This window comes from Bos javanicus, chromosome 22, assembly GCF_032452875.1.
Source record: "Bos javanicus breed banteng chromosome 22, ARS-OSU_banteng_1.0, whole genome shotgun sequence".
NCBI classification, from domain to species: Eukaryota; Metazoa; Chordata; class Mammalia; order Artiodactyla; family Bovidae; genus Bos; species Bos javanicus.
In genome coordinates, this window is record NC_083889.1 from 55787491 (window position 1) to 55815404 (window position 27914).

General features: G+C 42.5%; 1 protein-coding gene across 3 annotated transcripts in view; it reads right to left on the reverse strand.

The window, feature by feature from the left end:
- VGLL4 (vestigial like family member 4) overlaps positions 1-27914 on the reverse strand; it is a 156542-nt gene that overhangs the window by 113458 nt on the left and 15170 nt on the right. The gene's annotated exons all lie outside the window — the stretch shown is intronic.

Here is a 27914-nt window from a genome sequence, read left to right on the forward strand (position 1 = left end):
TCGCGGAGAGTCAGACACGACTGAGCCACTGAACTGACTGCATCTTCCTTGGTGGTCCAGGGGTTAAGAATCTGCCTGCCGATGCAGGTGACACAGGTTTGATCCCTGGTGTCAGAAGTAAGAACCCTATATGCCATGGAGCAACTAACGTCCTGTTCCACGCAACTAGAGAAAGCCCTGGAGCAGCAATGAAGATAAAATAAAATGAAAATGGAGAGATCACAACAGACAACACAGAAATACAAAGGATCATAAGAGACTACTATCAGCAATTATATGCCAATAAAATGGACAATGTGGAAGAAATGGACAAATTCTTAGAAAAGTACAACTTTCCAAAACTGAACCAGGAAGAAATAGAAAATCTTAACAGAACCATCACAAGCACAGAAATTGAAACTGTAATCAGAAATCTTCCAGCAAATAAAAGCCCAGGTCCAGACGACTTCACAGCTGAATTCTACCAAAAATTTAGAGAAGAGGTGACACCTATCCTACTCAAACTCTTCCAGAAAATTGCAGAGGAAGGTAAACTTCCAAACTCATCCTATGAGGCCACCATCACCCTAATACCAAAACCTGACAAAGATGCCACAAAAAAAGAAAACTACAGGCCAATATCACTGATGAACATAGATGCAAAAATCCTTAATAAAATTCTAGCAATCAGAATCCAACAACACATTAAAAAGATCATACACCATGACCAGGTGGGCTTTACCCCAGGGATGCAAGGATTCTTCAATATCCGCAAATCAATCAATGTAATACACCACATTAACAAAATTGAAAAATAAAAGCCATATGATTATCTCAATAGATGCAGAGAAAGCCTTTGATAAAATTCAACATCCATTTATGATTAAAAAAAAAAAAAACTCTCCAGAAAGCAGGAATAGAAGGAACATACCTCAACATAATAGAAGCTATATATGACAAACCCACAGCAAACATTATCCTCAATGGTGAAAAACTGAAAGCATTTCCCCTAAAGTCAGGAACAAGACAAGGGTGCCCACTCTCACCACTACTATTCAACATAGTTTTGGAAGTTTTGGCCATGGCAGTCAGAGCAGAAAATGAAATAAAAGGAATCCAGATTGGAAAAGAAGTAAAACTCTCACTGTTTGCAGATGACATGATCCTCTACATAGTAAACCCTAAAGACTCCACCAGAAAATTACTAGAGCTATACATATTTACTAATATAGTAAAGTTGCAGGATATAAAATCAACACACAGAAATCCCTTGCATTCCTATACACTAATAATGAGAAAATAGAGAAAGAAATTAAGGAAACAATTCCATTCACCATTGCAACGAAAAGAATAAAATACTTAGGAATATATCTACCTAAAGAAACTAAAGACCTATAATATAGAAAACTATAAAACACTGATGAAAGAAATCAAAGAGGACACTTATAGATGGAGAAATACACCATGTTCATGGATCGAAAGAATCAATATAGTGAAAATGAATATACTACCCAAAGCAATCTATAGATTCAATGCAATCCCTATCAAGCTACCAATGGTATTTTTCACAGAGCTAGAAAACATAATTTCACAATTTGTATGGAAATACAAAAAACCTCAAATAGCCAAAGCAATCTTGAGAAAGAAGAATGGAACTGGAGGAATCAACCTGACTGACTTAAGGCTCTACTACAAAGCCACAGTCATCAAGAAGGTACGGTACTGGCACAAAGACAGAAATATAGATCAATGGAACAAAATAGAAAGCCCAGAGATAAACCCACGCACCTATGGACACCTTATCTTTGAAAAATGAGGCAAGAATATACAATGGAGAAAAGACAATCTCCTTAACAAGTGGTGCTGGGAAAACTGGTCAACCACTTGTAAAAGAATGAAACTAGAACACTTTCTAACACCATACACAAAAATAAACTCAAAATGGATTAAAGATCTAAACATAAGACCAGAAACTATAAAAATCTTAGAGGAGAACATAGGCAAAACACTCTCCGACATACATCACAGCAGGTTCCTCTATGACCCACCTCCCAGAATATTGGAAATAAAAGCAAAAATAAACAAATGGGATCTGATTAAAATTAAAAGCTTCTGCACAACAAAAGAAACTATAAGCAAGGTGAAGACAGCCTTCAGAATGGGAGAAAATAATAGCAAATGAAGCAACTGACAACTAATCTAAAAAATATACAAGCAACTCCTGCAGCTCAATTCCAGAAAAATAAATGACCCAGTCAAAAAATGGGCCAAAGAACTAAATAGACATTTCTCTAAAGAAGACACAGATAGCTAACAAACACATGAGAAGACGCTCAACATCACTCATTATCAGAGAAATGCAAATCAAAACCACAATGAGGTACCATTTCACACCAGTCAGAATGGCTGCGATCCAAAAGTCTACAAGCAATAAATGCTAGAGAGGGTGTGGAGAAAAGGGAACCCTCTTACACTGTTGGTGGGAATGCAAACTAGTACAGCCACTATGGAGAACAGTGTGGAGATACCTTAAAAAACTGGAAATAGAACTGCCATACGACCCAGCAATCCCACTGCTGGGCATACACACTGAGGAAACCAGAATTGAAAGAGACACATGTACCCCAATGTTCATCGCAGCACTGTTTATAATAGCCAGGACATGGAAGCAACCTAGATGTCCATCAGCAGGTGAATGGATAAGAAAGCTGTGGTACATATACACAATGGAATATTACTCAGCCATTAAAAAGAATACATTTGAATCAGTTCAAATGAGGTGGATGAAACTGGAGCCTATTATACAGAGTGAAGTAAGCCAGAAAGAAAAACACCAATACAGTATATTAACGCATATATATGGAATTTAGAAAGATGGTAACGACAACCCTGTATGCGAGACAGCAAAAGAGACACAGATGTATAGAACAGTCTTTTGGACTCTGTGGGAGAGGGAGGCGGGGCATGATTTGGGAGAATGGCATTAAAACATGTATAATATCATATAAGAAACAAATCGCCAGTCCAGGTTCGATGCAGGATACAGGAAGCTTGGGGCTGGTGCACTGGGATGACCCAGAGGGATGGTATGGGGAGGGAGGTGGGAGGGGGTTCAGGATGGGGAACATGTGTACACCCGTGGCAGATGTATGCTGATGTATGGCAAAACCAATACAATATTGTAAAATAAAAAAAAATTAATTAATTAAATAAATAAAGTTAGTTTATTAACTTTGGAAATTCATTCCGTATGTTTAGGAACTACAAAGCAAACCAATGTGGTTAAAACACTCTATGCATGTACTTTAAAGTATCTTTTAACAATCGTTATTTCTGATGGAAGAATTTACTTTGTACTTTAATTGCTTTGCAAATATACATAATTCAAAATAAAACATTTTTTTGCTTCAAAAAAGAAAAATTGTAAAAGAAGCTCTCTATTCATAAACATTTACCAAAGAAGTTACCAATAAAAACTTCTATAAGAAAAGAGAGACTGCAGAGCTCTTAATGTAAAAGAGCAAACACCGTAGTGAATTCTCGGGTCACTACTCACAGAACTGAATTTATAGCAGCAAATATGCCCTCATCTATTCTACCAGGTTTCACAGCAAACCTCCATTGTTCAGTAGAGGGAGGAAATTCTTCTTTCTCAAATGCCAATGACCCAAGCAGGACAAAAGAAAATCAGTGGATGATCACTCAGAAATCAAAGAATTAACGCCTACCTTTTCAGAAAAATTTACCACATGAAATTACCTTTTTAAAATATGAACAAGGACCAATAAACTTTTGTCAGGATATACACGGATTGTCTCATTATATACTTTTATTTTATACTGGAGGCAATTACAAGCGGCATACCAGATGGAAGACAGTCCATGTTTCTACACGAGGGACAGGGTTTAGGACTGTTCGCTGCTGTGTCCTGGTACCCAGAAGAGCGCCAACATCAGGACAGGTGCTCAACACACATTTGCGGAAAGACTGACTCAAAAGAGAAAAAGCAAAGAGAGAGAGAAAAACTGCGGCACGCAGACACTTGAACTGAACACGCTAGGACGGCGGCTTACGGGGAACGGATGGGAAACGGGGGTTAAATGTGATCAACAGACTAACCAGGGCTGAGCTTTGTGTGGCTCAGTGACAGATAATAAACCTTGACATGAGGTTCAACCAAGGGAAAGAGAAAAAGCCCTGAGGGAGCCGGAAGAGTTTGGCATGGAGAGGAAGGCTTAGTTTCAAGCATTGGCGACCAAGTCCTCCATCTTCTAGGCCTGAAAAAATCCAAATTGAGGATTCACGATTACTAACCAATATTTATCCGTAAGTGTCACTCAATAGGGAGTTAGTTCAATTCCAAATAATCTGTTTGGAAAGAAGGAATCTCAGAATCCCGTTTACCTACACCCCATTTTTTTTTAAGTGCACATTTTCAAGTTCACGTGAGTTGACCTCAGGTTGAAAACAAAACACGGCAGCCAGCTGTTAACGAGCATTGCAGCACCGTCTCTAGCTGTCACTAAGTTAACTACACAAATAAGGCCACTTAAAAGTTTCTTTTTTAAAAGAAAACACCCAGAAAATAAACATCATGTACTCCACCCTTTCTAATATCGTGTTAATATTATCACAATATCCCCTCCATTGCCTGCCTTGATCCCCAAAGAGACTCTGCTGCTATTCATGAACTCAGCTTGTACACTACTTACTCTAATTGCCTTCAGGATTCTATTGCCATTAACAACGCCAGGGGCTTCCTTGGTGGCTCAGTGGTAAAGAATCCACCCGTCAACAGAGGAGACACGGGCTCCATCCCTGATTCAGGAAGAGTCCACGTGGGGAACTTAAGCCCGTGCACCACAGCTACTGAGCCTGTGCTCAAGACCCTGGAGCCACCCTGGAGCTGGAGACTACTGAAGCCTGCACGCCTGGAGCAAGCGCTCTGCAACAGGAGAAGGCACCGCAATGAGAAGCCCGTGCACTGCAACTCAAGAGTCGCCCCTGCTCACTGCTTTCCTAGAGAAAAGCCCGCAGAGCAACCAAGAGCCAACATAGCCAAAATACATAAATAAACAAAATCATCTTTTAAAAAAACTGCTAACTTTCAGAAGAGCTTGAAAACAAGTCAACGGATTTGTCCCTCAGTTTTAAATGCCCTGAGTTGTAACAGCACTGTATACTTTTTAAAGAATTTCCACAAGATCAATTCATGGGAAGCAGGCAGAGCAGGTATTGGTCCCACTAAGAAAAATGGAATACAAAAAAAAAAAAAAAGGTTAAGTAAAATAACACTATTTACTGCCAGAGCAAGCAGTGAAACAGGTCTCTGAAATATATTTAGTCCAAAACTCCACCAATAGTTCAATGTTCTTCTACTTCAACAAGCAGCCTCCTTATCACTGACCAAAGGTGAGAGGTTTGGAAAGGGGAGGAAGCCCATACGAGCCTTCCAAGTGGGACTCCGCATGGTGACACACTTGGTTAGGAGCCTCCACGGACCAGGTCCTGTTCTAGATGCCGGAGCTCGGCAGTGACCACAGTCCCAGCCATTACTCAGCTGGTGTTCCAGAAACAGACAGAGATAAGCACATAATGTGATATCTGGGAGCAATAAGTGCTGGAAAAAGAAATGCAGGTTTTGCTTACATGTGGAATCGAACAAAGCCAAACATAAAAGGAGAAGTCAAGTCATGGCTACCAGTGGTTGGGGTCGGGGAACAGAGATGGTGTTTAGGGTGCAAATTTGCAAATTGTAGACAGTAAGTCCTAGAAATCAAAGGCAGGGCACAGTGAACAGAGACAACAGTAAGGCATTATAATCACCAAACTTGCTAAGAAGATAGATCTTAATTATTCCCACCACAGAAACAGAAACGATATTTATGTGATGTGACAGAGGTGCTATTAAACCAGTCAATCCTCAAGGAAATCAACCCTGAATACTCATTCAAAGGGCTGATGCTGAAGCTCCAATACTTTGCCCACCTGACGAGAAGAGCCAACTCACTGGAAAAGACCCTGAGGCTGGGAAAGACTGAAGGCAGGAGGAGAAGGGGACGACAGAGGGTGAGATGGCTGGATGGCATCACCGACTCGACGGATGTGAGCAACTCCAGGAGATGGTGAAGGACAGGGAAGCCTGGAGTGCTGGGGCCCCTGGGGTCACCAAGAGTCGGACACGACTGAGCAACTGCACAGCAACAATGATAGAGGTGCTAGCCTTACAACGGCAATGGTGTCACAGCATGTAAATGCGTCAAACGTGCTGTACACTTCACATGTGCACAATGCTATACGTCAAATATACTGATATTTCAGTTTTAAAAAGGCGTGTTCAGAGAAAGCGGCAAATTTCAACTCTGGGAACATACTAACACCACTGCACTGTACACTTTAAACTGGTCAATTGTATGGTATCTCGGCATCTCAATAAGACAGTCCTTACACATGCAGACTAAAGGAATAGTGAACAGCGGGGCTGGGTAGGAAACGTCACGGTTTTCTGCTGCACTATGAGCCCCGAGCCAAGTTCAGCTGGCAGGCCACTTAATGCACCCCCGACTCGGCTCCCAGAAGGCCACCAGCCGGTGGTCTAAACTCTGGGGAGCCCAAGATGAAAAGACCCAGGATCCTGAGATTGGAGGTTCTCCTGACAGACAGGTGGCCTCCAGAGATCCCTCTACGATGGGGCTCAGAGCACACCCCCGGCTTCCCTTGCGTTTTATTTAACCCTGTACTTTCTTCTCTGACCTTAACCATGAGCAGACATGCAGATGTTTTAGAAAAGCCACTAAGGTGGAGGACAGAGGCCAAATCAAACCCCAAAAGCAAATGGAGGATATGAAGACAATGCAGCTTGAAGAAGAACTCTTTGCAACACTCTGTCAGTTACCTCAGAGATACAAAATCCTGAAAGAGGGTGGCATTTTTCAGAAAAGCTCTAGAAACTAAGAACATGAGAGCAGAAGTTTTGAAAAATAATCAAAGAATTGGAAAATAAAGTTGAGAAAAGTCCTCCAGAAAGTAAAATAAACAGTCAAGAAGGAAAAATGGGAGAAGGGAATAGAAAAAAAAATTAAGAGGACCAGTCCAGGAAGCCCAACATCTGAAGAGTAAAACTGTCAGAAGAAGGGGGGAAAAAGCAGCAATAATAAGAATTACCAACGAAACTGTTTAAGAAATTTCTCCAAGAATGAGTTTCCAGCTATAAAGGGGATATAGATCTCCAATATTAAGGCTCAAAAGATAACCACAGCTAAAACTGATGCACGCTTCTACATACCTGAGACATATTTCTGGCAGAATTAGTGTCCTAACATATGTGTAGTTTTATTGTTACATATTTGGTTTCTTTTCAATATCACGTGATACCACCATAAGCATCACGCTGCAAGCCCCAGATTACTGTCTTGGAATCAATTCCTAAACAAAACTACTGATCCCATTAGTGGCTCCGAGTAGGATGAATTAGATTTTTTTTTAAAAAGTAGACTCTTACTTTTTTTTTTTTTTAATGCAATAATGAGCAGAAATATATGTGAGGGAAAGAATACACAAGAAGTCATTGTTTAAAAATTTCACTTAATGTTGAAGCCATATTGCTTACAATTTAAATCGACATTTCTATGGGCTTGCTTCAAGGAAAGCCACTGTTCTCAGATGGTTGTTCTCTAGAGGCTCCTTAAAGATTCACATCAAATAAATGCCTCAGACCCATAGCTAAATCCTTAATATCACGGCATTTTCACTCCAAAGACACACAGTATTAATTCTGATCTAAGCACTAATTATCTTTCCAGAGGAACGCCATTCCCGCTGGCAACACTTCTTTCCTCTTAAAGGGGCTTTTTGTTTAGCTGTGATTCTCAACAGCTCCTCCTAATCCAGTTGAAACACCCATTAAGATGTTCTCCTTACTTGTTATGTAGGAAATTTTTCATGACAAGGAATTTTAAGTACTGACATATTCATTAAAAAAAAATCGACAGCCAAGGGATATTCCTAAGAAATGCCATCTCATTTATAAATGCTCCCTACTATGACAACCATGTGCTATTTTCTACAGCAGTACGATAATCAAATATCCTAAAACACTACCAAATTTATACCTACTAAGAGAAATAACAATACTCAACTTAAAATTTTATTTAAAGTACTACACAAAAATACTCTAGGTGAGCATGGTGCCTGGGGGAGACAGCAGACTGCCGTGGTGACAAACCAGATGCAAGGCAGACTATACCAAAATGTATTAACAGATCCCAGAATATTCTAAGACTAACTCCAGAAGGGCAGCAGGGAGAACAGTGATGACATCTCAGACATAGTGGTCGCCATGGGCAATGTTTTCCCTCATCCGCAGCACTTCTACCAAGCTCATCAACCAATCTGTATAAAACTTGCAGGATGAACTCCAAGTAGCCAATTTAATAACATCCACCTACACTGAAAATGAGAAGAAGCTGGCTTGTTAAATGGGCTTCCCAGGTAATAAAGAACCTGCCCGCCAGTGCAGAAGACATAAGAGACGTAAGTTCGATCCCTGGGTCAGGAAGATCCCCTGGAGGTGGACACGGCAGCCCATTCTCGCATTCTTGCCTGGAGAATCCCATGGACAGAGGAGCCTAGTGATCTAAGAGTCCACAGGATCGCAAAGAGTCAGACACGACTGAAGTGACTTAGCAGACACATGCTGGGAACAGCACAGTGGAGAGGATAGGAGGATATGCATGATGCAATCAGATAAGTCTGATTTCTCACCCCGTCTCTGCCACCAACTTGCTGTGAGACAACGGGGCAAAGTCCTGCTCAGACGGAGATGACGCTCTCCATCTCACTACCTGGCACGACATCAGACGCGGCACAAGCATTCGCTAGAGATGTGCTGGACGGATGGATGGATGGCGGAATCAGACGTGGCAATACGCACACCATTATCACCCTGTTCACCAGAGAGCGGCAGCCTCCTCCTCTCCCCAGGGCAGGTCCCGACCTCGGCCTCGAATGCGGTAGCCTTCCCTTCTTCAGAGATGATCCATTCCCACGAAGTTGATATGCCTAGAACTGACAATCTGAACTGATGGCAATAAAACGGTGTCATCTTTGCCCAGAACTAGATCCCCTTCTAAAATTATCTTTTCTCAACCCATCAGCCAAACTCAATGCCTATTTCTACACTGTGCTAGGCACAACGAAGGGCTTCCCTGGTGGCTCAGTGGTAAGAATCTGCCTACAGCAATGCAGGAGATGCGGGTTCAGTCCATGAGTCAGGAAGATCTCCTGGAGAAGGAAATGGCAATCCATTCCAGTATTCTTGCCTGGAGAATTTCATGGACAGAGAAGCCTGGTGGGCTACAGTCTGTGGGATTGCAAAGAGCCGGACACGACTTAGCAACTGAACAGCAAGGCATGATGAAAAACTGATATATAAAATCTCATTTTCAAAATTATACACCTACTTGAAATAATAAACTAAAACATATGAAACAATAAACTGTAAATAGCAAACTATTAATTCCACCTATTAAAAAGTCATTTAACTGAAAATTCATCTCTATTGTGATAATGCTAGGAACCAGAGAAAAGTTTAAAAAAAGAAAAGAACCCAGGACAGCCAGGGTAACTTATATGCAGAGTACATCACGCAAAATGCTGGGCTGGATGAAGTACAAGCTGGAATCAAGATTGCCGGGAGGAATATCAATAATGACAGGCAGATGACACCACCCTTATGGCAGAAAGCAAAGAGGAACTCAAGAGCCTCTTGATGAAAGTGAAAAAGAAGAGTAAAAAGTTGGCTTAAAACTCAACATTCAAAAAACTAAGATAATGGCATCCGGTCCCATCACTTCATGGCAAACAGATGGGGAAACAATGGAAACAGTGACGGACTTTATTTTCTTGGGCTCCAAAATCACTGCAGATGGTGATTGCAGCCATGAGATTAAAAGATTCTTGCTCCTTGGAAGAAAAACTATGACCAACCTGGACAGCACATTAAAAAGCAGACATTTACTTTGCCAACAAAGGTCTGTCTAGTCAAAGCTATGGTTTTTTCCAATAGTCATGTATGGATGTGAGAATCCATACATAAATCCATAAAGAAAGCTGAGCACAGAAGAACTGATGGTTTTGAACTGTGGTGCTAAAGACTTTGAGAGTCCCTTGGACCACACAGAGCTCAAACCAGCCCATCCTAAAGGAGATCAGTCCTGATACTTTGGCCACCTGATGTGGAAAACTGACTCATTTGAAAAGACTCTGATGCTGGGAAAGATTGAAGGCAGGAGGAAAAGGGGACAGAGGATGAGGTGGTTAGATGGCATCATTAACTTGATGGACATGAGTCTGAGCAAGCTCCAGGAGTTGGTGATGGACAGGGAAGCCTGGCGTGCTGCAGTCCATGGGGGTCACAAAAAGTCGGACATGACTGAGCAACTAAACCGAACTGAACAGCCAGGACAGAAGTAGAGATAACAGCATATATAGATTCTTGGACCTAGTAATTCACGTCAGGGAACTCACCATAAAGAAATAACACTAAAAGGGTGGGAAAAGGATGAAGAAACTGCCTGAATAAATGATATTCACTGCAGTATTAAGTATCAAAGGGAAAAATTAGAAATAATTTTAAGCAACAATATAGGAGCCTCAGTTTTGGCCCATGCGGTGGATGGTAATATTATACAACCATTAAAGTATTTGGACACATTTCCTCACTTTAAAAAATGATAAAGCCTTCAGAAATTTAACCATGGATATAAAAGATCTGTACACTGAAAACTGTAAGACGCTGAAAAAAAAAAGTTGACAAGACAAAGGGAAAAATATTTCATGTTTATGGATTGGAAGAAACTAACATTATTAAAATGTTCACACTATTCAGAGCAATTACTCATAGATTCAAAGCAATCTCTATCAAAATTCCTGAGATTTTTCACAGATAAAATAATCTTATAATTTGTATAGAAGCACAAGAGGCCCTGAAGGGCCAAAACGAGGACAAACAAAGCTGGAGGCTCACACTCCTCATTTCAAACTTTAAACAAAGCTAGAAAAATCAAGACAGTGGAGTACTGGCATGGAAACAAACACAAGGGCCAGTGGAACAGAGTGGAGACCCCAGAAACAAACCCATGTGTATACAGTTCAATTAACCTATTACAGACGTGCCAAGGATACCCAACGGGGAAGGGGTAGTCTCTTCAATAACAATGCTGGGAAAACTGACTCTGCACATTCAAAAGAATGAAACTGGACCCTTATACCTTACACAGAAACTGACTCAGAATGGATTAAAGACTTAAATTCAGACCTGAAACCATAAAATTCCTAGAAGAAAACAGAGAGATAAGCTCCTTGACAGTGGTCCCAGCACTGACTTTTTTCGGATACGACACCAAAAGTACATGCAACAAAAGCAGAAACGACCGAGTCTATTATCAAACTTTTAAAAAAGCCTCTGCAGAAGAAAGGAAACAATCAACAAAACAAAAGGCAACCCATGGAACAGAAAAAAAAATTCAAACCATATATCTGGTAAGGGGTTAATATTATGAGTTAACAATGGTGATTAATATTCTGTAACTCCCTTTATATAGTATAAAGGGTTAACATTTAGTATTATAATTCTCAGCAGCAAAAAACAAACCAAACCAAAACAAACAAACAAAACAAACAAACAAAAAAAAAACACCACCACCACCACCAAAGAAAACAATTTAAAAATGGGCAAAGGACCTGAATAGACATTCTTCCAAAAGATGACATATGAAAGGTCAACAAGCATATGAAAAGGTGTTCAACTACACTTATCATCAGGGAAATGCAAATCAAAACCCAAAGAGATGTCACCTGTTAGGATGTCCATTTTCAAAAAGGTGAGATAACAAGTATTGACAACATTGTCAAGAAAAGGGAACCCAGGTACACTGTTGATAAGAATGTAAATTGGCGCAGCCACCACGGAAAACAGAAGGGAAGTTCCTCAAAAAATCAATAGAACTATCATATGATCCAGCAATCCCACTACTGGGTACATACCCAAAGAAAATGAAATCAGTATCTCAAAGAGATATCTACACTTCCATGTTCAACGCAGCATTACCTCAATAGGCAAGATATGGAAACAACTTCAGTATTGGAAACTAGATGCATGGATAAAGGAAATGTGACATATATATGTATATACACATACACACATAAGCATGTATATATGTATATGATGCTAATGTGAAAAGGTAAGACATATTAATATAACTATGTACTTGTATATATTACTTTGAGACATATATAGTGAGAATATACACAAGTATACACACTAAGGTATATTATAGATATGCGAATATTACTCAGCAATAAGAAAGAAAGAAATCCCGCCATTTGGAACAACACGGATGAATCTGGAGGACATGATGCTAACTGAAATATACCAGACAGGGAAAGACAAATACCATATGATCTTACTTATATGTGAAATCTAAAATACAAAACAAATAAACAAACCTAAGAAAACAGAAAGAGAGTCATAGGCACAGAGAACAAACAGGTGACTGCAGGGGTGGGTGAGAAAAATAGGTCAGAGACTAAGAGTACAAACTACATATAAAATAAATAAGCTTTAAGGCTCCAATGTACAACACGGGGAATAGAGTCAATATTTTATAATAATTATAAATGGAGTATAACCTTGCAAAAGAGTGACTCATTCTCTTGTACACCTGAAACTTACATATTATTATACATCAACTATATTTCTCAAAAAAAAAAAAAGAAACACAAAGTTTCAGTTACAAAATAAATGAGTCATAGGTATGAAACAGTGTGGAGAAAAGAGTCAATAAAAATGTGGTATCTTCGAATGGTGACAGATTGTAACTAGACTTATTGTGGTCATCACTTTGTAAACACACAGAAATATCAAATCGCTATGTTGTGTGCCAGAAACTAACACAGGGTCATAGGTCAATTATACTTCAAAAGCAAACACTCATAGAAAAAGAGGTCAGATTGGTGATTACCAGAGGCAGGGGTGGGAGTTGGGGTAGGAGGAATTAGATGAAGCTGGTCAAAAGGTACAAACTCCTAATTGTAAGATAAATAAGTACTAGGGATATGATGTACAATATGATAAAGTGAACCCTGCTTTATGTTATATGTGTGTGTGTGTATGCACACGTGCTCAGTTGCGTCTGACTCTCTGCAACCTCATGGACTGCAGCCCGCCATGCTCCTCTGTCCATGGGATTTTCCAGGCAAGAATACTGGACTGGGTTGCTGTGCCCTCCTCCAGGGGATCTTCCCCACCCAGGGATCAATCTCTTACAGGATTAGAGTGAAAACCTAAAGGGAATGTGATAACTTTCTTCAAATATCTCAAGGATGGAAACTGGAACAATTTCAAGGGATAAATGTTCTGAGAAGCTGGGAGTAGAAGCTTACTCAAGGAATGAAAGTTACAGCGATACAGATTTCCATTCAACAATAAAGCTGTCTAAACCCCCGTAAGTGTTTAACAACTGACAGTGTAGTGAAGTAATTAACTCTCCCTTACATTCAAGCAGAGGATAAAGAACATCTGGAACATTGTTATGTACATCAATGTACATCAGGAACATTGCTAGGGCACCTCTGCCTTAGAGGGAGAACTGATCAAGAGGATAATCAAAATTCTATCTGTATTAAAAAAAAAAAAAAAAGTCCTGAGGTCCTAAATTAGTGTCTGTTTGCACAGAAGTCCTCAAAAGGAAGCAGGGGTTTAATGCAAGGTGTTGTTGCTCTGTCACTAAGTCGTGTCCAACTCTTGGCGACCCCATGGACTGCAGCATGCCAGGCTTCCCTGTCCTTCAGTATTTCCCTGGGTTTGCTCAAACTCATGTCCACTGAGTCGATGGTGCTATCTAACGTGGTCCACTGTAGAAGGGAAGGCAAATCACTTCAGTATTCTTGCCCCCAGAACTCCATGAACAGTACGAAAGGGCAAAAATGCAAGGTGAGTGCTCCAGAAAGCAGACGACCAGGAGACGGCATGCAGAAGTTTGCTGGGGAGTCTTCAGGATCACCTCTCTGGGGGAAGGGAGGACATGGGAACTGAGGGAGAAACTGGGTTGGGATGCAGCCACAGTGACCTTCCGAGAGAGAGGCCAAGAGGGCTGGCTGGACCGGCACACGCCTTACCCATCAGCCACCGCTGCACCCAGGGAAGGGGCGTGGCTTTGGGAGGGGGCTCCCACTGGCTGAGAGCTGGCGGGGCGGGGGGCCCGACCAGTAGCACAGGGCCTACTACAAAGCACTGATAACATTTTTCTGCATCCGTTACTTCTGTGGAATAACAGGTGTCAAATGCCAAAACAAGACGTTGGCACTTCACAACACCGTGCTGTAAAATCTTTAGTGGCTCACTGGTCTCTCCTGAAGAAAAAAAGAAGTGCCAAGTGTTAGTAGCCACTCAGCGGCTCCTCTGTGACTTCATGGACTGTAACGCGCCAGGCTCCTCTGTCCACCGGATTCTCCAGGCAAGAATACTGGAGTGGGCTGCCATTCTCTTCTCTTATTCAAAAACAGCCATGATTAACCTGTAATATTCAAATTAAGGGTAAAATCAAAAATTTTAAAACCCCTCTCTCTTGTCCAGAAATAAGCCATTCCTTTACTCTTTGACTACCTTCTAACTGATAAGCTTTCACTGTGCTATTCTTTCATCCTGTTAATAGTAGGGCATTAATTTATAAAATTATCCATACCATACATATGTAATTTCCATAACGTGAACCGAAATTCAAGTTCAATACCATGAAAAATAACCAGTTCCAGAGAAGAACACAAAATTTGTCTCATCCTCTAGATACGTTCTATGCATATACTTCAAGGACAATTAATAATTATTTTTTAATTCTGTGCTCTTGAAAAATAGGTGCATAACATCTAGTCTTGCACAATTACAGTGGCTGGGTTTTCAGCAAGTCTCAAGACTACTTTACCCTTGTTAAAATGCTGCTGATGGAGCATATGCTCAGCTATGATGCAAATGTTAACAAGGCTTTCCTTTTGCTCATGAAGCGTATGTTGACACAGAAAGCGTTGTGGACACAGGCAAGCAGGGTCTGCCCTCACACTGAATTATCAGGAAGGACACCTCTTCAGACTGATCCATTTTTAGAGGAAAAAAAGTTCAAAACTTAATACAGAAAGATTTTTTTAAACGATCTTTTCACACGAAGGTAAAGTAGCTTCTTGTGATGTATCTGAAACGCTTCTGAAAGTTCAAAGAAAATAACAAGGAAAAGTGAACCTACAGTACTACAGTCAAACTGCTTAATTCAGGAAGATTTAGAGAAACGAAATTAAGGTCAATCGATAGAATAAAACAGGTGGTTTTCCGAGCAGCTAAGCTTGCACTGACTGCCATAGCAGCAAGTGAAAACACAACTGTTTATTAACATCAATCTTGCTAGCTTTTAAGCAAATACTGTGTCTTGTACATTTCAATGTATTCTATTCAAATCTAGCATACCCTTCTATACAAACCTGGCCCTCGATAATATTTTTTGAAAGAATGAACTCTTGTAAAATCTCCGCACTGCGTTCACTGGAGGAAAAATTATATTAGAACCGTCTAGATCAAATTTATTTACTTGGGCTCTCTATCACAGAGCCCAGGAGCTTACAGACCTTCATAGTTTTTGACTCTTATTGTTCACTGATCTTAGCTTGACGTCTCTAAATGTTTCTCAAATACATAAACCTCAACAAGACTGTTTCTTTTAAAGGATGACTAGTTTTCTAGTAACAAACATGTTCAGTATACAACTGAATCACTTTGCTGTTCCCTTGAAACTGAAACATTGGACAGAAATGACAAGAAGCTAACAGAAGCAGATGAGATTAAGAGGAGGCTGCAAAAATACACAGAAGAACTGTACAAAAAAGGTCTTAATGACCCAGATAACCATGATGGTGTGGTCACTCACCTAGCGCCAGACATCCTGGGGTATAAAGTCAAGTGGGTCTTAGGAAGCATCACTTTGAGCAAAGCTAGTGGAGGTGATGCAGCTGCAGTTGAGCTATTTAAAATCCTAAAAGATGATGCTGTGAAAGTGCTGCACTCAGTATGTCAGCAAATTTGGAAAATTCACAATGGCCACAAGACTGGAAAAGGTCAGTTTTCATTCCAATCCCAAAAAGGGCAATGTCAAGGAATATTCAAACTACCGAACAACTGCATTCATTTCACATGCTAGCAAGCTGATGCCCAAAATCCCTCAAGCTAGTCTTCAACAGTACATGAACCGAGATTTTCTAGATGTTCAAGCTGGATTTAGAAAAGGCAGAGAAACCAGGGATCAAATTGCCAACATCCGTTGGATCATAGAAAAAGCAAGAGAATACCAGAAAAAGATCTACTTCTGCTTTGTTATGCTAAAGCCTTTGACTGTGTGGACCACAACAAATTGTGGGAAATTCTTAAGGAGATGGGAATACCAGACCACCTTATCTGCCTCCTGAAAAACCTATATACAGGTCAAGAAGCAACAGAACTGGACATGGAACACGGACTGGTCCAAAACTGAGAAAGGAGTACGTCAAGGCTGTATATTGTCACCCTGCTTATTTGACTTAAACGCAGAGTACATCATGCAAAATGCCAGGCTGGATGAATCAGAAGCTGGAATCAAGATTGCCGGGATAAATATCAACAACCTCAGATATACAGATGATACCCTAATGGCAGAGTGAAAAAGCTGGCTTAAAACTCAACATTCAAAAAACAATGATCACAGCATCTGGTCCCATCTCTTCATGGCAAAGAGATGGGGAAACAATGGAAACAGTGGCAGATTTTATTTTGGGGGCTCCAAAATCACTGCAGATGGTGACTGCAGCTATAATATTAAAAGACGCTTGCTCCTTGAAAGAAAAGCTATGACAAACCTAGACAGTGTATTAAAAAGCTGAGACATCACTTTGCAAACAAAGGTCCGTCTAGTCAAAGCCGTGGTTTTTCCAGTAGTCATGCACAGATGTGAGCACTGAACCATAAACACGGCTGAGCACAGAAGAACTGATGAACTGTGGTGCTGGAAAAGACTCGAGAGTCCTTGGACTGCAAGGAAATCAAACCAGTCCATCCTAAAGGAAATCAACCCTGAATATTCACTGAAAGGACTGATGCTGAAGCTCCAGTACTTTGGCCTCCTGAGGCAAAGAGCTGACTCACTGGAAAAGATCCCGATTCTGGGAAAGACTAGGGGCAGGAGGAGAACATGGTGACAAAGCATGAGATAGTGAGTTTGAGCGAACTCCAGGAGATACGGAAGGACAGGGAAACCTGGAGTGCTGCAGTCCTTGGGGTTGCAGGGTCAGACATGACTTAGTGACTAAACAACATTAAAAAAAAAAAAAGTTTGGGGTTTTATTGTTTGTTTGCTGGTTCCTTTTTGTTTTTTTTGTTTTGTTTTGTTTTTTTATAAAGAGCAGATATCAGTTTTTCTGCTGTTATTGTTCTGGTTGTCCGTTTGACTCACTTATTTCCTATTTTCCTAATAAATGCATTCTCTTCTCAATATTGCTTTGGCTTCACCCCACCAGAACTTCAATCTGGCACATGTGTAAGATCCTAGTATCTTTACCTAATTGTACAACATTTTGTTGCCAGTCTTCAAGATCCCTAACTTCGTCTTTAATCATATCTATTTGATTACCTAGCTGATCTTTTTAATCTTTCAAATTCAATAATCATAGCTTTACCTTCCATAAACTTTGTTGTTCTAAATCATCTTTTTCCTAGCAGACTACATTTAATGTGTGCATGCATGCTAAGTCGCTTCAGTCGTGTCAGACCCTTTGTGACCCCAGACTGTCGCCCACCAGGCTCCTCTGTGCATGGGATTCTCTAGGCAAGAACACTGGAGTGGGTTGCCCTGCTGTGCTCCATCGGCTCTTCCCAACCCAGAGCGGAGTCTCAGGGATCAAACCTGCATCTCTTCCATCTCCTTGCCATTGGCAGGCAGGTTCTGTACCAATAGTGCCACCTAAGAAGCCCTTATTTGATATATTTACACACCTCCTAAATTCCCGAGTGTGCTGACTCGTGCCTTTTCTTTCATCCTATTTGTTTTACTCAAATGTCCAACGATCCCTTGATATTCATTCATGCTGCTGCTAAGTTGCTTCAGTCGTGTCCGACTCTGTGCGACCCCATAGACGGCAGCCCACTAGGCTCCCTCATCCCTGGGATTCTCCAGGCAAGAACACAGGAGTGGGTTGCCATTTCCTTCTCCAGTGCATGAAAGTGAAAAGTGAAAGGGAAGTCGCTCAGTCGTGTCCGACTCTTCGCAACCCCATGGACTGCAGCCCACCAGGGTCCTCCATCCATGGGATTCTCCAGGCAAGAGTACTGGAGTGGGGTGCCATTGCCTTCTCCGTGATATTCATTCATACTTAAGATAAAAGACTGGGCCGATCCACAAGCGCACGTGAAGCAGGCTTCCTTTCTGGCATGAGGTCGTTCACGGAGAGGCTCAACCTCAGGGCTCTAGGCAAGAGTATAGGACGCATCAAATGATAGGCTTTCCTCCATGGTAGGGGAATGAGGACCAAGCAGCAGGCAGGTGGGGAGACAAAAACAAACCTGCCAAAACCAAGAAGTCTTGCCTCTGGTGTGAAGCATTTTAGCAGACACTGCCTACAGAAGGCTCAGGCTTCCTTCCCCAGCACCCTGTGTGTTGTGGGTGCCCACCGTGATTTTAAGCTCTGCTCCTCGCTCAGGTCCCTAAACCCACTTGGGAAACCCTCGCAAACAGGATGTTGACTTTCTCGAGAGCACAGTCTAAGTTCTTGGCTGGGGTGGAGAGTGGGGAGGGGTGTGGGGGGGTCACTGTTACAAATGGAATACTTTAATTTCCTGAATTTTGCTCCAGGGCTCTTCTCACTGGCAGTTGCTCGTCACTGTTAAGTTCTCCTTTTAATTCACCTTTGCACCTGTGTCTTATGATTTTTTATTTTTGTTTTTGCTTCCTTTTGTCAATCTACTCCCACCTGTTTTCAGTTTTCCAGGAATTCCTTATAACTTTTGGAGTTATGAAGGTTTGTTTTCCAGCTAGTTTTCCAGCAGTGGTAGAGATTTTTCTTAATGTCTATTTTGTCATCATCTTACAGAGTTTTTGGTGAGAGAGGAGCCTGATACATGTGTTCAGGCTACCATTTTACTCCAAAAACCTAGTTGATCCTCCTGAATTCCAAAATGAAACATTCCTATGTAATTTAATTTTATTCAGAGCACCCTAAAGCTAACACTTTGCTGGGAACTGAAAAAAAAAAATCATCGTTCTCAACTCCTACTTATTGGTGGAAGAAGAAAAAAAAAACAGATTTATGCCTTGTCTAGTTCATTAATAAAAACTGATTATAGCCTAGTTAAACAAGTTAAGCTCCATAAAAGAAGGGACATTTAAGCAGTATTTTTCACAGGGGAAAAAAACGAACGTATGTAAAAAATGTGATGAGAAAAGCAGTCCTAGAGAAAGAAATGCTAACTTCCCCAGATTTCAAATGCGAAGATTTACTCATTTCATTTAGAAGGAATCAAGAGCGTGATCCAATAAAAAAGCAGTTACAATAGATCGAAAAGCCACTGAGGAGGTAACAGTTTGATTTTTCAAACTGGATTCGATTTCTCTAAGAGTGTAAATCCCATATGTATTGCTTCTACAAATTATATCCACATAAAATGCCAAGTCAACAAGCATTTTGTAAGTATGCTACATAAATCTTTAAGAAAACAAAAGATGAAGAAAAGATGCAGCCATTTTTCTTTTAAAAATAAAAAGTCTGGAAGGAAAGAAAAATATACAAATATGAAAATTCATTTCCACATCGAGATCATGAAAGATACCAGGAGCTGTTTTAATATTAAATATCTCCCTTTTGAGTTCGTAGAGAATTGCTACAGGAATTCACAACTACAAAGTGGGAGGGAAGAGAAGATGATGCAAGCTGCTTTAAAAAAAAAAAAAAATCTGGTTGTATTAATAGAACTACTGGGACTAGACCAGAAAGCACACACTAGCTTCATACTTACTGGTTCCCTCTTGGCAAGGAAACTCCTGATGGCCTCATACAGAATTTTAAATACCTAGAAATTTCACATAAAAATCCAGGCTTCACTTGTCTACAACAATCAGGGCTCCACATTCACATGTAAAAGTAGTCAACTGGAGCCAGTGATAAGGACTGGCTCTGTAGGGAAAGAAAACAGAAAAGCCATGGTCTGGTGTCAGCACTTCCACCAGGGCTGATTTCAAGCTCCCACTGTGATAGTGAGGACGGGAGGAAGCCCACCAGGCGCATCCCAGGAACCAGCTCTGGCACAGCCGTGGCAGGAACTGGGTGAGGGGCTGCCCGCTGAAAGGGAGGAAGAGCTCTGTTCTCCAGGGGTCCCGTGGCCCTCCCCTCCCACACTTGGCTGCTTCAGGCGTCTGCGCTCTTCTGTCCCTTCACCCCCAGGAGTACTGCACCCAGACCACCACCACCACACACACACACACACACCCCCACCCACCCCTGTTTGGGTCTGTGTGTCCCACCTTACAGGAAGGACACTGATGAATCGGGGTGTGTGGAGAAGACAGCCACTTCACGTGATGGTGTGGAAGACTCCCAACAAAGAAGGGCTGCTAGTGCTGCCGATGTTTGGACAAGATGCTAATTGGGGCAAGGCTTCGCAAGGCACAGGAAGGGGAAGAGAGGATGGCGACGGAGGAACGAGGTAGGTGTCAAATGAAAAAAGGTCAGTGTTGATTTCAGCCAAGGATTTCTGACTCTGATATTTTCAATTTAATTGCAAATGACATTAAAATAGCTCAAAAACGTTTTTATGTGTATTGAGAAAAAGAAAGGATTTCTAAAGGTTGAAAAATATTCATTTAAAGTTAACATAATAAAGTAGTCTCAAGTGTCTTAAGAGCTATTAAGTGGAAGAATCTATTTCCAACAACCATTATGCTAGTTAACAGGCCATTATTTCCACCAGTGAGATCCATTGCTAACATTTCATATGCTAATTTGGTCAGATATAAAACCACAAGAATAGCAGAGACACTTGTAATCTGTTTTTGGAGGGCAGCCCTTCTGATTAAATGCCAGGTGCCCACCCTAGGAAGCACTTTGATGAAAGCTTCTGACGACACGTAGTGCGTGTCTTCAATAAACTCCTAATATATCCTGCCTATTGTTTCATGCAGCTTTTTAAAGTATAATAAAATGGGCTACTGAGGAATGACGTTTTCACTGCCACTATTCATGAAAGGCAAATAACTGAACGCACAAAACATTCGTAACTCCAACCTTCAGTGAAGTTAAGTCAGACAGAGAAAGAGAATTGTCGTATGATATCCCTTATGTAGGGTTTCCCTTGTGGCTCAGATGGTAAAGAACCCGCCTGCAATGCAGGAGACCCAAATTCGATCCTTGGGTCAGAAACATCCCTTGGAGAAAGGAATGGCTACCCAATCCCTTATATGGGGACTCTAAAAAGAAATGATAGATATGAACTTATTTACAAAACAAAACAGACTCACAAACTTAGAGAAGGCGCTTATGGTTACCGGCAGGGGGGGACAGTTAGGGAGTTTAGAATCGACAGGTTCACACTGCTGTGTTTAAACAGATAACCAACAAGGGCCTGCTGTACAGCACAGAGAACGGTGCTCAGTGTTGTGTGGTAGCCCCCGGAAGGGAGGGGAGCTTGGGGGAGAATGGACACAGGCACATGTACGGCCGAGCAGCTCTGCTCTGCACCAGGAAGTATCACAACACTGTTAATCGGCTGTACGCCAATATACAATTGAAAGCTTTCTAACAAACAAAAGGCAGTGAATTCAGTCTCCTTATTTTGAGAATCAAAAGGCATGGGAACATGAACCCAGAAAAGAAGACAGCTCTCCAGGACCAGTGGTTTCATCCCCTGGAGGACTATGCACCACCCAGCAACAGCTGACACCCAGTTATTAAGTGCTGGGGGTCGGGGGCTACAGTCCATGGGGTCGAAAGAGTGGGACACACCTTAGCAATTAAAACAAAACAACAACATTCTGATGATCACAGCAGCATGTGATTGCACATGAAGGTACTGAGGTAGGGGGGAGAAGTACCTCAAGCTTTTTTTTTTTTAATCTTAATTTAGGCATCCAAAGTCCTAAAGCTTCATTTTCCCCTCTGACACCTCCTACTCAGCTTACTGCAAAAGTTTTGCAAAGTCTACAGTATTACCGAGAGGGATTACCGAGGTACTCCGTTGACTCGGTACGTTTTCGGCAGTAATGGTGATAATTAGAGCGAACTCATTTTTGCTGGTGTTCAATAACTTAATTCCTTAGAGATGAGCCTTTACTCCCATGGTTACTTTATTATCTACAGATGTTTATTAGAGGCTGATCAGAAGCACCAAATGGTCCATGCTTGGAATATGAAGCAGAATGGAGAAGAAACTTCGCCTCGAACAAGTCTGGAAACTCACGCAGACCCACAAAACCTTAGGTTCTCAAGTCCAGCCTATTCCCTTACTCAGTGTCTCTGGACAGCGGTCACCTCGTCTCTGCCTGGCACTTCGGCAGTGAGGCATCCTGTTTCTTTGCAAGCAGCCCGTGTCAGCAAGAGCTGAGATTTGCCCCTTAAGCAGACCGAGGTACTCACAGGGAAAGAAAGCGCAGCGTACAGAGAAGTTCTGGGGTCGTCACCCATCCTCCACGCATGGCTGATCACAGCTACTAACACTCGGGAAATGCTGGTTCACTGGCTGGGAAGCCTTTTCCAAATGAAAACCTTCTTGCTGACTTATTGGTGGAGGGAGCATACACAGTTTTATTTTTAATCCACAGCTGTGTCTTCAATGCCTTCCACCTGAGGACACCCGAATAGAGGAACGAGAGGTTAGACTTCAGAGTCAGGCTCCCGAATTCAAACCTCAGCAGCGCCAAGACCAGCTAAGCATCCTTAGGCAAGCTATTTAGGCGCTGTATGGCTCTGTTTCCTTGTCTATAAAATGGGACTGAGCACAGTACCTCCTGAATAGGGCTCTTGTGAGAATGATAATGCAGTGACCCTGAAACTGAGGTCCACGGGCAAATGCTGGGGGGTCCGGGAGGAGTTTTCATTTGCACTGGTATTTCACTGAGAACACTTAAAAAAAAAAAAAAAAATCTGACATAAGCATATCCTGAATGAGACACCCACCGCTTATATAACCATAGTGCTGGCACACGATTTTGGTGACTTTTGTGTTTGCGTTTTTCCCCCTGGGTCTCATAAGAAAAGGACAGAAACAAGCCTAGTATGAAATGGAGGTCTCTGCACTAAAAGCAAACCGGTTTATGCCACCATAACATATGCAGGGAGATACTTTACAAGAGTTTGCAGAGATAAAGTGGCAGGGGAGCTGTGGCAAAGGATACACGGCAGGACGGGCAGGGTGACGTCAGAGGGACCGACCGCGGCTCACCAGTGCCGGGCGCCACACGCTAGCAGAGCTGGATTTATCGTCATCTACTGGATCGTGGCGAACTTTTATGGGCTACATTTAAATTATAGGTTCAAGTTCTGGCTATGAAGTTGTAAAAGAACTATACGCGTAAAGATTTTATGCCCAGTTTTATGCTTATGTATATTTAAGTCACGTTGTAATAAAGATAACCAAACTGTGGTTATGCAAGAGAATGTTCTTGTTCATAGGAAATACATACGTAAGTACTTATGTAAAGGGTAAAGAGGCATGATATCTGCCATTTGCTGTCAAAGTTTCAGTAAAAATAACCCACATATATGTGTGTGTGTACACATATACAAACACTACATACATACATACATACATATAGAGAGACAGAAGGAAATAGGACGAGAACTATAAACAACGGGGGGAGCTTCCCAGGTGGCGCTTCAGGTAAAGAACCCGCCTGCCCATGAAGGAGACGCGCGAGACCCAGGTTCCATCCCAGGGTTGCGAAGGTCCCCTGGAGGAGGAAGTGGCAATCCACGCCAGTATTCTTGCCTGGGAAATCCCAAAGGAGAGGAACCTGGCTGGTTACAGTCCAGGGGGCTGAGAAGAGTCAGACGCAACTGAGTACACATCCATGAACAACCGGAGAACCTGGTTAAAGGATCCTGATAGCCCAAGAATCACTTCATCTCACACCTAGAAGCATCCGGCCCCTCCTGGTTAAAGAGGCAGACCCAGAAGTCCCCGAGGAGTATTACTGGACCAGTGACTCAGTAACTCACACCTGGGGGGAGGGACCCATGCTGGGGAGGCAACTGCAGAATGCTTACCAACACTCCTTCCCTCCGGTCTCTGGAAATCATGGCCACAGGAAGTCCGGTCTTGGATACATGGTGTCTCTACAGGCGCTAGAGCACAAAGGCGCACAGCACACATGCAGTGACCAAGGCCGTCACCTTAGGCTGCAAAGGATCTGATCGGCGGGCTCCCCATCAGGGTCTACTGGGCAGTCTCAGTGGAGTCTGCTTTGGGGAAACAAGAGGGACCTAAACAGGCTTAACCGAAGGGGAGTGACCGCCTTCTTGAGCACTGACTTTAAAAATCAGAAGAGGACAGCCTTAGGCTATGGCAGCACTGCTTCTAAAGGGGCAGTCCTGTTCGCTCTGAGTGGGTGTGCCAAGGCCTCCAGGGCTCTTGACCGAGAACAATGTGATGACGTCACCCCGTCCAGCCGCACAAGGATTCCAGCTCCTCTGCACAGCCTTCATGCCCCAGCGGATAGTCAAAGCTCCCCAGGACAAGAACGGAGGAGCCAGAAGCAAGTTTATCCAAGGAAGGAGATAAAAAACCAAATCATGTTTTTTCACCTACAGGTCCCACCCAGTTCATTTGCAGATCCTCAATCAACATAATGAGTCATGACCCAATTTTTACTCAAAGTAAAATGCAAAGAAATACAGATAACTCAAGCTATAACTGTGCAAGAGTGAAGCTAAGAACTGTTTCATGAAGTTGTTCTATCAGTTATGTCAGTATGAGCCTGAGGGTCACAAGGTGAAAGCTTTTCTTCTTCTGGGCCGTGGCCAAAATGTTGGAAAGCCACGGTGTCAGGTGCAGACAGCAAAGACAAGAAGACGGGAGGAATGGAGAGAGAGAGAGGATGCAGGGCGTCTCTAGCTGCTCTGGGCACAGGAAGGCACCGCCTATGGCACCAGGATCTACACACATGGTGACCTGACCGGCAGGCAGTGCTGGCCACCCGGGAGGACAGAAGTCCATCGGAGAAGACAGAGTGCGAGCGCGACTCCTCTTTACCGTTAAATCGATAGGTTTACGATTTAACCTTTGACTAACCGCTGGGGCATGAAGGGTGTGCAGACGAGTTGGAATCCATGTGCTCACTTTGGTCGTGTCTGACTCTCGCCCTCCAGGCACCTCTGTCCATGGGATTCTCCAGGCAAGAACACTGGAGTGGGTAGCCATTTCCTCCTCCAGGGGATCTTCCCCACCCAGGATCAAACCAGAGTCTCATGTCTCCTGCGTTGCAGGCAGATTCTTTATGGCTGCGTCACCGGGGAAGCCCCAAACAGAACCCTGTTTGTTGTTTAGTCACTCAGTCATGTCTGACTCTTTGTGACCCCATGGATATCACCTGCCAGGCTCCTTGGTCCATGGGATTCCCCGGGCAAGAATACTGGAGTGGGTTGCCATTTCCTCTTCCAAACAGAATCTATACAATGCAAATGTCCACACATCTGGGGCATCAGTCCCCATGATAACAAAAAGCCAGTGCTCCCAGGAATGCTTTCCCTGGAAGGATAGCGGTAATTTATGCTTCATCAATTAGTCAGTGTTCAGTGACCTTCACCACACAAGGAGTCACTGAGTTTCTAGGAGCAGATGCAACAGCAACGCTGTGAAAGCCACCTTTTTTCCCTACCGCTCTCCGTGAGTCACTCATGCTAACCTCATTTGGCTTGTTCAGATCATATAAGTATTCGTTAGATGAAACAAAGGTACTGTCCCCGCCACCAGAATCCTCAAAAAGAAAGCTACACGCTCCTTAAAATTATTCCAGCCTAACTGAGGAAGTCAACAGATAAAAGAACTCATAATCAAGACACATAAAAACAAAATTACCAAAAAGAAAACATTCTGTACACATCATGGTGAAGTGCCCTGTCCCGGTACAGACACACCCAGGTGCTGTTACTAATATAAACATCGGTGCCTATGCGTCCTGTCCTCGAATTCTCTCCTCAAATTTTGACTCCTAAAAAATAGGCTTGGTAAAAGGTTGAGGTCCCAGGTGGTGCTACCGGTAAAGAACCCTCCTGCCAATGCAGGAGACGCAAGAGATGCGAGTTTGATGCCTGCGTCAAGAAGATCCTCTGGAGGAGGAAATGGCAACCCACTCCAGTCTTCTTGCCTGGGAAAACTGCAGTCCATGGAGTCGCAAAGAGTTGGACACGACCGAGCACACACTATTGTGTGTGCTCCCAGCACCAGTATTAATAATCTCTGCAAAGAGAGATTCTTCAAGCACATGGAAAATTGGCCATCGTGTTGCATTTTCATTAAGTACCTTCCAGGATTACTCAGGGTGCTGATTCAATCAATGTCTCATGAGCAGTGGAATAATTATTTTAAGTAAGCGTATTCCTTCTAGGCCATCCAGATAAGTAGCTATTGTGTTTCCACAAAACCACCATTTCACTATTGACTTTATCTCTGCAGTGTACGGTTAAGGTATTTCTTTGATTCTTCACTGGTAGACATAACGAAGCCTTAAGGCTATCAGGTATTAAGTACTCAGCTCCTAACAGATACTGTTCTCCTCCAAATGCTAAAACAATAGCATCTTCAAAAATGCCCAAGTCTCTGGCTCCCCAGCAGCAAAAGGAAAGAGAACCAGAGGTCACCCACATGAGCTGGAAACCTGATCTCTAGTAGTAGAACATTTTTCTGCTTGTAATAAGACACCCACATCAGATTACATACACAAGACTTTTTTTAAAGTTGAGGAGAATGTAAAGTATAAGAGCAACTTACAACAGAAGCTAAAACAGAATTAATCTAGGGCAGAGAGCGCTGAATCAGGCTGAAAAAGCTCAAATGGGTCTGAAGAAATCTACAGAAAGGCTGTGAACTTAATGCTCAGCTCTGTCTATAAACTGCCTGAATTTTCATGTCCTTACACTGCTAGGTAACAAAAAAATACAGTGAATTTCTGGTTCTTGGGCTCTGCTCTCTTGTGGGTGAAGTGCAGAGCACCATAGCAAAACAGTTTCTCAAAAACGCTGCCCATGTTAATAATAACGATTACAGACATCTTTCAACTTTCCCCCCCCCCACTTATCTTTAAATGTCAGAAGTGGTCCAGAGATGCTGAAACCATTACAGAAACCATTACAGAGGGGACCCCAGAACCACGCCAGCCCACTGTTAAACCAACTGGAGCCCAGAACAAAGTCTACCCTGTGATCCTTCTGACCTACACAGGCATCCATCCGTCCTCTTAAAGCACTAATACCGTGTTCATCGCAGGAGGAAGGTAAGAACTCCTCTCTCCCTTGGCAGCGTCCTTTGGTTTCTGTGAAAACAGCTCTCCCACGCTGTAGACACCGCAGACACATGGCGTCCACGTCACAAGCACGCCCAGTCTCCCCTGCTGAACATTTCACAGCCGCCAGAGTCAATGCAGAAATCGGTTCCTAAGCTCCATAAGAAGGGAATGGCTACCCACTCTAGCGTTCTTGCCTGGAGAATCCCACGGACAGACGAGCCTGGTGGGCTACACTCCAGGGGGTCGCAGAGAGTCGGACACGACTAGCGAGTGATGCAAGCTCCACGGAGGCAGGACTGCCCTTGCCCACCCAGAAATGCCCCTTATCTACAAGTACTGCTCACACAACTGTTCGCTATTCAGGCCTCCAGGCTGAGC